The following is a 7,855-nucleotide window of genomic DNA, read 5'->3' on the forward strand; positions in this document are numbered from 1 at the left end:
CACTATGCCTAGCATCTTGCAAAGGTCATCTCTGTTAATCCTACAACCACTTTCAAAGCAGCTCTTATGATTATTATTCCCATTTTACAGTTGGAGAAACTGAGATGCAGAGAGGTTAAGTAAGTGACCCAAGGTGACAGAGCTGAAATGAACCAGGTCTGTCTCCAGAGCCCTCATTCTGAACCATTTATCTAGCCTGCAGCTGCTGAGGTCAAGGAGAGATATTCTGCAGGCTTGAGGATGGCTGCTCTATTTTACTATCTCAGTCACCACTTAAAACCACAGTTACTGCAATTGTTTGGAAGTGGTTGCCAGATGTAATTTTTGTTAATGAATCTGTGTAAACTTGCATGTTATAATCATAAATAATTCACACCCTGAATGAGTTTTGAGCTTGTTTGTTGGCATGCTGTCTTCATTACCACTGAGACCCTGGAAGAACTGTCACATGGGTACCCTTGGAGACAGACTATAGGATGAGTTTTATTGAAAACCAGTTGTCCTTGGGCTGTATGGGGAAAGTTGTTTTCCCTTTTGGCTCCTGTCTTAGCTTTCTCCGGTCACCAGCCAAGTTCAGGAGGGAGCTCCTCCCCATTAAGTCGTCCAGTCATCTTAGAGTCAAACTCCTGGCTGGCAAGGCACCTGTTAATCAGGATGACTCAAGCCGAAGGACAGGCCAACAGCTGTCTTGACTCGTTAAATGATGCAGACAGCCCAAGACACATGTTGGCCCTGCACTGTCCTTCTGACTCACAGTCCGCTACGTGATTTGACTCTCCTGTCCCCCTCTCCCACTTCTGGGGTGTTTTTCAGTTTACAGAGCATTTTAAAATCCATTATCTCATTTGGTCCTCATGTCACCTCGAGGAGATAGCTAATCCTGGCCCCAGTTTCCAGATGTAGAAACCAAGGCCCAGTGGGGTTCATGACTTGCTTTGAATCGTGAGGCTACTAATTAGCAGGGCAATGACTCACATCTAGCTTTCTGTCTCCAAATGATATATCCCAACTTTGACTCAGGCTGTGGGACTTAAAATTTTCTACCTTTCTTTTCTCTCCTTGTTTGACCTCTGACTTCATAAGCTCAAGTTTTTTCATCTCTGATTCCATTATAGTGAATGGTATTGTCTGCTTCACACCCTGGTTATTATTCCTTATGGACAACACAGTGCCTCTATTTGTCTTCCAGTTTATCCTTTCATTTGTCATCCACTGACAAACATTAATTAAGCACCTACTGTGTACCAGGCACTGTGTTCAAGGTTGAGGCTATAAGAGAGAACAAGAGACCATCCTGACTTCTCTGCCCTCTTGGATAATGTTGACTAGGTTCTTTGTGTGTCTTTCATTGCCTCCTTCTCCATCCATGCTTTAAATGTTGGTCCAAAATAAACACCACCACCACCTCCACTACAATCAGGAGAGAGGCTGGTGCTGAGACATGCAGACTGAGAGCCTTAGTGAGGGCCAGGCTGGAGTGTCACTGATCACACTTTGTGCCTGAAGCACAGAGAGGAGTGAGGCTGTCCCAGAAGAGAGTGCAGAGCAGAGGCCCCAGGAGGCTGGGTCTGCTGCTTAGATGCCTGTGTTGAGCCTACACTGAATTCTGGATAAGAAAGAAATTAGTCATCAACATTTAAAATTAGAAAAAATAGGATGTAAAATCTAGGTTCCTGGCTTCTCTCTAAAGATGGAGAGATCTGGCAATGCTGGGCCCATGTTACGAGGCAACACATGACGACCAGAACTGAGTGGCTGCTGCCACTTTCGAAGGGCACATGATCTTCAGGTCCCCACTGCCCACAGCGGGCCTGCTCCTCCCATTTCCACGAACACTGGAGTTCGCAACCCTCACGTGCTCAGGATCTTGTACTCCCAGGGAGGTCCCTTCTTCTAGTTTCACTCATGGCTCCAGATTTTGTTCATGAGATGTGAGTTCAGTCTTCCGGAGGGAAGGACCTCTCCAGAGGCTTGGTTTGGTGTGTTGCTTGCTGCTGTGGATGCTGGTGGGGGTGGGGTTAGTCACCCGGCCTTATTAGCATGAAACCTGTTCATTAGGCACTAGCATTTGCAAAAAATCAATGCCAAGGAAAGTTAGAACTGAGAAGATACCTTCAGTCCTGCTTATGGGAGAAAAATGATGAAGAAGGTTGAGAGTCCGATGTCACTTTTGGAGCCAGTTACCACTCAGACCAAGGCTGAGGAGCGATTTGGTTTTGCTCTCCAACTGCCACTGGACTGATCTTCCCCTCACAATGTAATCTCGTTAGGCTGTGGTTACATCGGACCATGTAAATTCTGCCTTTGTTCTCCAATGACACAGATACCCTCTTGCCTGCTCTTCTTGCTTTTAGAAAAAAATCATTACAGTATTTTCTACTTCAGCCAAAATATGCTTTCATGAAGGGGAAGAAAAGGATGCCAAAGGCATATCTTGCTCATAATCCAGTGAAAACAGTATCTTGGGTTCTGAGTTGTTTTTGTGTCCTGCCTGAAGTTTTTGAAAACCTGAAAATAACATTTCCTTTTTTGTGTGTGAGGAAAGTGCCTCATCGTAACCGTAATCGAGGCCTCCCACAATAATGCCCGCAGTTCCAGGGCTTCAAAGGGAGTGGCCACTCAATTTGAAGGTGCCCTTTTATTGGTCCTTTCTTGTGACACTGGATTTAGGGACCTGAATACATTACTTGGGTAAATCACTGGGCTTGGAGTTAGGGTTCTAGATTCTACAACCATTCTGCCTCTAGCTTTCTGTGTGACCTCAGGGAAGTCACTTTCCCTCTCTGGGCTTCAGGTCTTCATTAGTTAAATAATGAATTCAACTGGATCGAACTTCCCAAATTCAGTCATTAAATATTACTTTCAGTGAGCTTCTTACAAACTCATGTTATCTATTTTACTGTTAATATACTATTTTAGGCTAAATTTTGAGCACCTCTCTTTTACAAATGCACCTTATATTACTACTAAAAATGGAAAACAAATAGAGCGTCCCTGAATGGGATCGAACATTAACCATAAGAACTATGAGAGCAAAGCAATTACAGTCCAGTCGGAGGCTGCTGGCTGCCAAACAATGGCATCGGCCAAGTGCTCTGTGCCAAGCCTGCTTCCTCTGAAGTTACTCATTCAGTCCTCATGGTAACTCTGTGAAAGGGGGCTATTGGTATTCCCTTTTACAGGAGAGAGAGAGGTTGGCTTGTGTCAGAGGGTGTTAAAGACACACTACTCTGAAGGAGAGCTTCTCACCGATGGAACTGGAAGGCACAGAAGAGAATCAAAGGAGGACGATTCGCTCACCAGGTGCCTCAGTCCTCTCTGCCCCTAGTTCGTCCTGTGAGTCCGTTGTCTCTAACGTCCACCTCACTGAGAAGAGTTCTGTTTCGCGAGTCCCTTGCTTTGTACCTACATGCTGATCTTACTCATTTTCAATGGCTGAATATCACATTTGACTCTAGTTATTTTCTTAAACTAAATTTTAGAAGAAAGGCACGAAGTGGGATTTTTCACATAAGGTGCTCCCTTCTATTAGGGACACAAAGGGAGCCTGGGATTAGCTGGCATCGGCTGAGAACCCACAAGGCCACAAAATGACTTGGAGTATCTTTTAATAGCATACAACAAATCCTGGAGGGCCGGTGTGACTCCTGGACCACTGTCATTCACATCAGTGAACCCCTTCCTCTTTCATTCCAGGTTCCAGGGGACTCAGGGTGGCGGCTGATGACTGCAGGTAGGAGGGGACAGTTGGAGGCAGGCGGCACTGGAGACTGGCACCCCAGGACCGTTGCCAGAGCAGTGTGGCGCCGAGCTGGACTGCAAGGCTGACTCACAGTGGGCCTGGGGCCAGCGTCATGAAGAGTTGATCCAAATATTTGTGCAAAGAGCTTCCCTGAAGTGCGATAAAGGGCCCCATAACTGTGACACATTCCCTGTTTTCTAGGAGAGGCAGTGTTGGACGTGGCTGGCAGGTGCAGTGGCCTGGAACTTCCTGCCAGAAGTACAAGTTCTTCACGCCGCTGGCACCATGAGACCCTGGGTGGCTTCCGCCCCATCTGAAGATGGGGCCAGGTGGTTGTGGGCTGAATTCACAGCACATGAGCTAAGGGCCTGTTCTTACTTTTGTCTTAATAATCATACCAGTTACAGTTACGGAGTCCATGCTGGGGACAGGGCACTGGGCTATGTGCTCAGCATGCCCGGTCACCTTTAAGCCTCTCGAGAACTCAAAAGGGTCAATACCGTTATTGTACCCATGCTACAGAGGAGAAAACTGAGCCTTGGAGCAGTGAGGTAACTAGGAAGTGGCGACATCAGGATTTAAAGCTACGCCCTTCAAAAAGAAGAGATCACTGGACAGATCCTACAGAGCTCACAACACGGAAGGGAGAAGAACCTCGGCCAGGACGGGAACCAGAGCAGATCTGACCCTGTCTCTTTAGGCCACTGCCACTGAGTGGCTCTGCTCTAACCAGTCTTGCCAGTGGGTGATATGTCAGCAGCTGCTTTTCTGCTCTGTGGTTTGGAGGGACCAACTGTTCACAGGATGTATTATTTTATTATTCTCTGCTCTGGACTCAGCTCTGGAGTTGGAGGTATAAAGACTCTGTGCTGTGTGTACTTGGGCAAGAAATTTAACCTCTCTAGGCCTTAGTTTCCTTATCTGTAAAATAGGGGCAAAATTGGGATGTTATGGGGATTAAATGAATACATTTTTGCCAGGCATTTAGGATAGAGCTGGACACTGAACAAACACCACAGAGTGACTGTCACTAAAGGTTGAACCCTGGCGGCAACAGATCGGGAACATCTTCACAGGGCCCTCTCTTCCCTTAGGCTATGTTGTTAGCTCAGCCTGAGGCATGTGGCCACTGTGCGGTCCCCTAGTGAACCTGCTGCTCCAAGCATGGTCCTTGGGCCAGCAGCACTATCAGCCATGGGCTTGCTAGAACTGCAGACTCTTAGGCCCCACCCTAGACCCACTGGATCCAACGACACTTACTGAGATTCCCAGGGGATTTGCAGAGATAGTCACGTTTGGAAAGCACAGCTTTACAGCCATTAAAGGCAAATAAAAAGCAAGGAAAAAGAAATCTAGAATCTCCCTTGTTGGATACAATCTAAAACATGAACTTTTAGGTTCTCAAGCCAGAACCTTCAGGATAATGGTAATTCACAGGTTGGTGGCGGTTCACAATTTGACCAAAGGGCCTACACACCCCCCTTTTGCTTGCTCTTTAGCACCACCTCGTAAGGTGCACAGGCCTTCTGACACCCTAATTCAAAGCTCAGAGCAGTTTCCACACTGTTCATCAACAATGAGTGAGTCATTACCAGTTCTTTCTCTTCCTTGATACCTAGACACAGCCTGTCACTAAGTCCCATGACTGTGTTCCATCAGGATGGTCTGGACTCGGCCTATTGTTATAATCTCCCTGGCTCCAGCCTCAGCCAAGCTCTTACGATAACAATAACGTTAACTACTGAACAAGGAGACCTGTTCTGCTGAGATCTTTCCTTGTGTCACTTACCTCATCGATCCCTCCTAGCCATCCTGAGATAAATACCATTATTACCACCATCTAATCACAGACGATGATGCCGAGGCTCCACGTGAGAGAGTTGCCCCAGGTGCAGTCAGGGTAAGTAGTAGAGGTGGGGTTTGAATATGACATGTTGGTCACGTCTCAATTTCTGCACTAGCTTCCGAGCTGGCCTGTGCACCATGGCCTGCTCTCCAAGTTTTGGTAGCACAGCCCGCCTTCTCTCCTGTCCCCGGCCTTCTCCAGGAAGCCTCTTCCTGAACAGTGCCTTCGAGTGAAGTTCTCTTCACTTTGCATTTCACAGCACTCAGAAGTATCCACTGGACTTTACTGTGAATTACTCATTTAATTATTTGTCCTACTCATGAGAGTGAGGTTCTTGAGTGTACCCCTCATTGGTGACAGACATTGTCCCAGCACAGTGACGAGCACAGGGTGGGTGCTCAGTGAATGTTTATCAGATGAACATCACTCATTGGTGTCTTCACTTGGGCTGTAATCCTTTAAGAAGATTACCCCAAACACCTTCATATCCTCCATAGCATATAAAATGTTCCGAACTGTGTAGTCTATTCAATCTGTTGTTTGTGGATACAAATCCACGTATTCCCCTCAGTTGTTCAGTCACTCAACATGCATTCATTGGGGGCTGACACAGTCGTCGGTATTCGGTCCCCCACAGTCTTACGTCCACCTAGGCGGAGGTATGGTAAGGCACTTATCAGCCCCTTGGTTATCACCACTGGGATCCAGGTGGAGACTTCCGGCCCGGGCAGGCCTGTGGTAAGGAGATACTCCACCTCAGATGATATCTTGGACTAACACTCAGGTCCTGTGTAATCACTGGCTCCACTGGCCACAGTCTGAGTCTGGGCTCATGTGGCAGGCAGGGACCTGTGGGAGGCCAGAGTCTGTCCCCTTCCCTGACCCTTGGCAGAAACCAGTGCCGATGAACTACAGGCTGAATTTCTGCCTTTGAGGCACGAGCCAACTGAGTGGCTGCTACAGATCAGCTAGGAAAAAAGTCATCCCAGCCTCCTGTGGTTCACCCAAGAGCTGGCGCCATAGTGGGATCTGGGCAGGTCTTCCTAGGACGGTTGGGAGCTGCCAGAGGTTACAGCGGGGCTCAGGTGAAGGCTTTTTAGATGAGGACACCTGGGCTTGAGGGTGTGTGACTAACTTTTTTATCTGCAGGCCATGGTTTCACAGTCCACCCCTTGGCCTGTCTTCCAATTGCCCAGAGGTCATAACTTACTCAAAGGATTTCCCTAGTAGGCACATTTATGCCATTTCAGGAGCTCGACCTCCTTCCTGTTCCATGGGGTTAAGCAGATCCTTCTGGTTGAGTAGTTGTGAAGGAGCTGACCTATGCCTGTTCTGTCTCACAGTCTAATACTGGGAGGGCTAGCTTCACCTACCAGCCCACCTCCCTTTGCAAGAGTCCTCTTCTTGAGTCTACCATTCTTGTCTTCCCCAGGCTAAACCCAACTGAAGTTCCAGGAAGGTGGAAGCATTTCTACCGTGAAGATCTCAGAAAAGTGCCTTACAGCAGTACAGGGAGGAAGTGGGGGGCGGGGTGGCACTGTGCCTATGAGGGAGGGGGAAGAATCTGCTAGGGTAGGCTTTTGGGAAGTGGCCTACCAGATGCCCCACCTCATGACTATCAGTATTTTTACCCTCCCCCTAGTCCCTCTTCAAATTCCTACCTTTCCTCAGATCCTCACCCCCTCTCCACATAAGGTCTGAGCCCCAGTGATCAGGGCTTTCTTGCAAATAGCAGTTGGCAGCAGTTCAGACAGGAAGTGGGGGCGTGTAAGGTATCAAAGTGACTTGTGAGGCAAGATGATTTATTGGAATATTAATTTGTTTTTCAGCTTCTTCAATTCTCTTCTCCCATGCTCATTTTATGCAAGCAGCTTGGCCCTTTTGGGCCTCTTACCTTAGGGATTCCTGTCGGCAGGAGCAGCCTGCAGCCCACAGCTTATCTGCATCTTGGGAGGAGATGCCATTAGGTGTCCTTAGGGGAGGAGAAGGGAAGAGACTGAGCCAGTTTTCCCTGGAACGAAAGGGAAGAGAGGTCTGGCTCAGGGCAGACTGGGGTAGCAAACAGAGGAGGGACGTGTCTCCTAGGCACGTTCTCAGAGTGGGGCTTCCTGCTGTGCGTGGAGGTCCTGCAGCAACTCCCTGAGGAGATGAGAAGACCTTGTGGGGATGGGCCTGGTCCTCCCCCCGGAAGGCAGGACCCTGTGACTAGGGGCCTGGGTCACCGTGGAGGGCTGTGCCCCATGAGGGGCCCGGAGAACAAGTAGGGC

This window comes from Artibeus jamaicensis, unplaced genomic scaffold (genome assembly GCF_021234435.1).
Source record: "Artibeus jamaicensis isolate MK-2021 breed Jamaican fruit bat unplaced genomic scaffold, CSHL_Jam_final contig_432, whole genome shotgun sequence".
In the NCBI taxonomy this organism is placed as follows: Eukaryota; Metazoa; Chordata; class Mammalia; order Chiroptera; family Phyllostomidae; genus Artibeus; species Artibeus jamaicensis.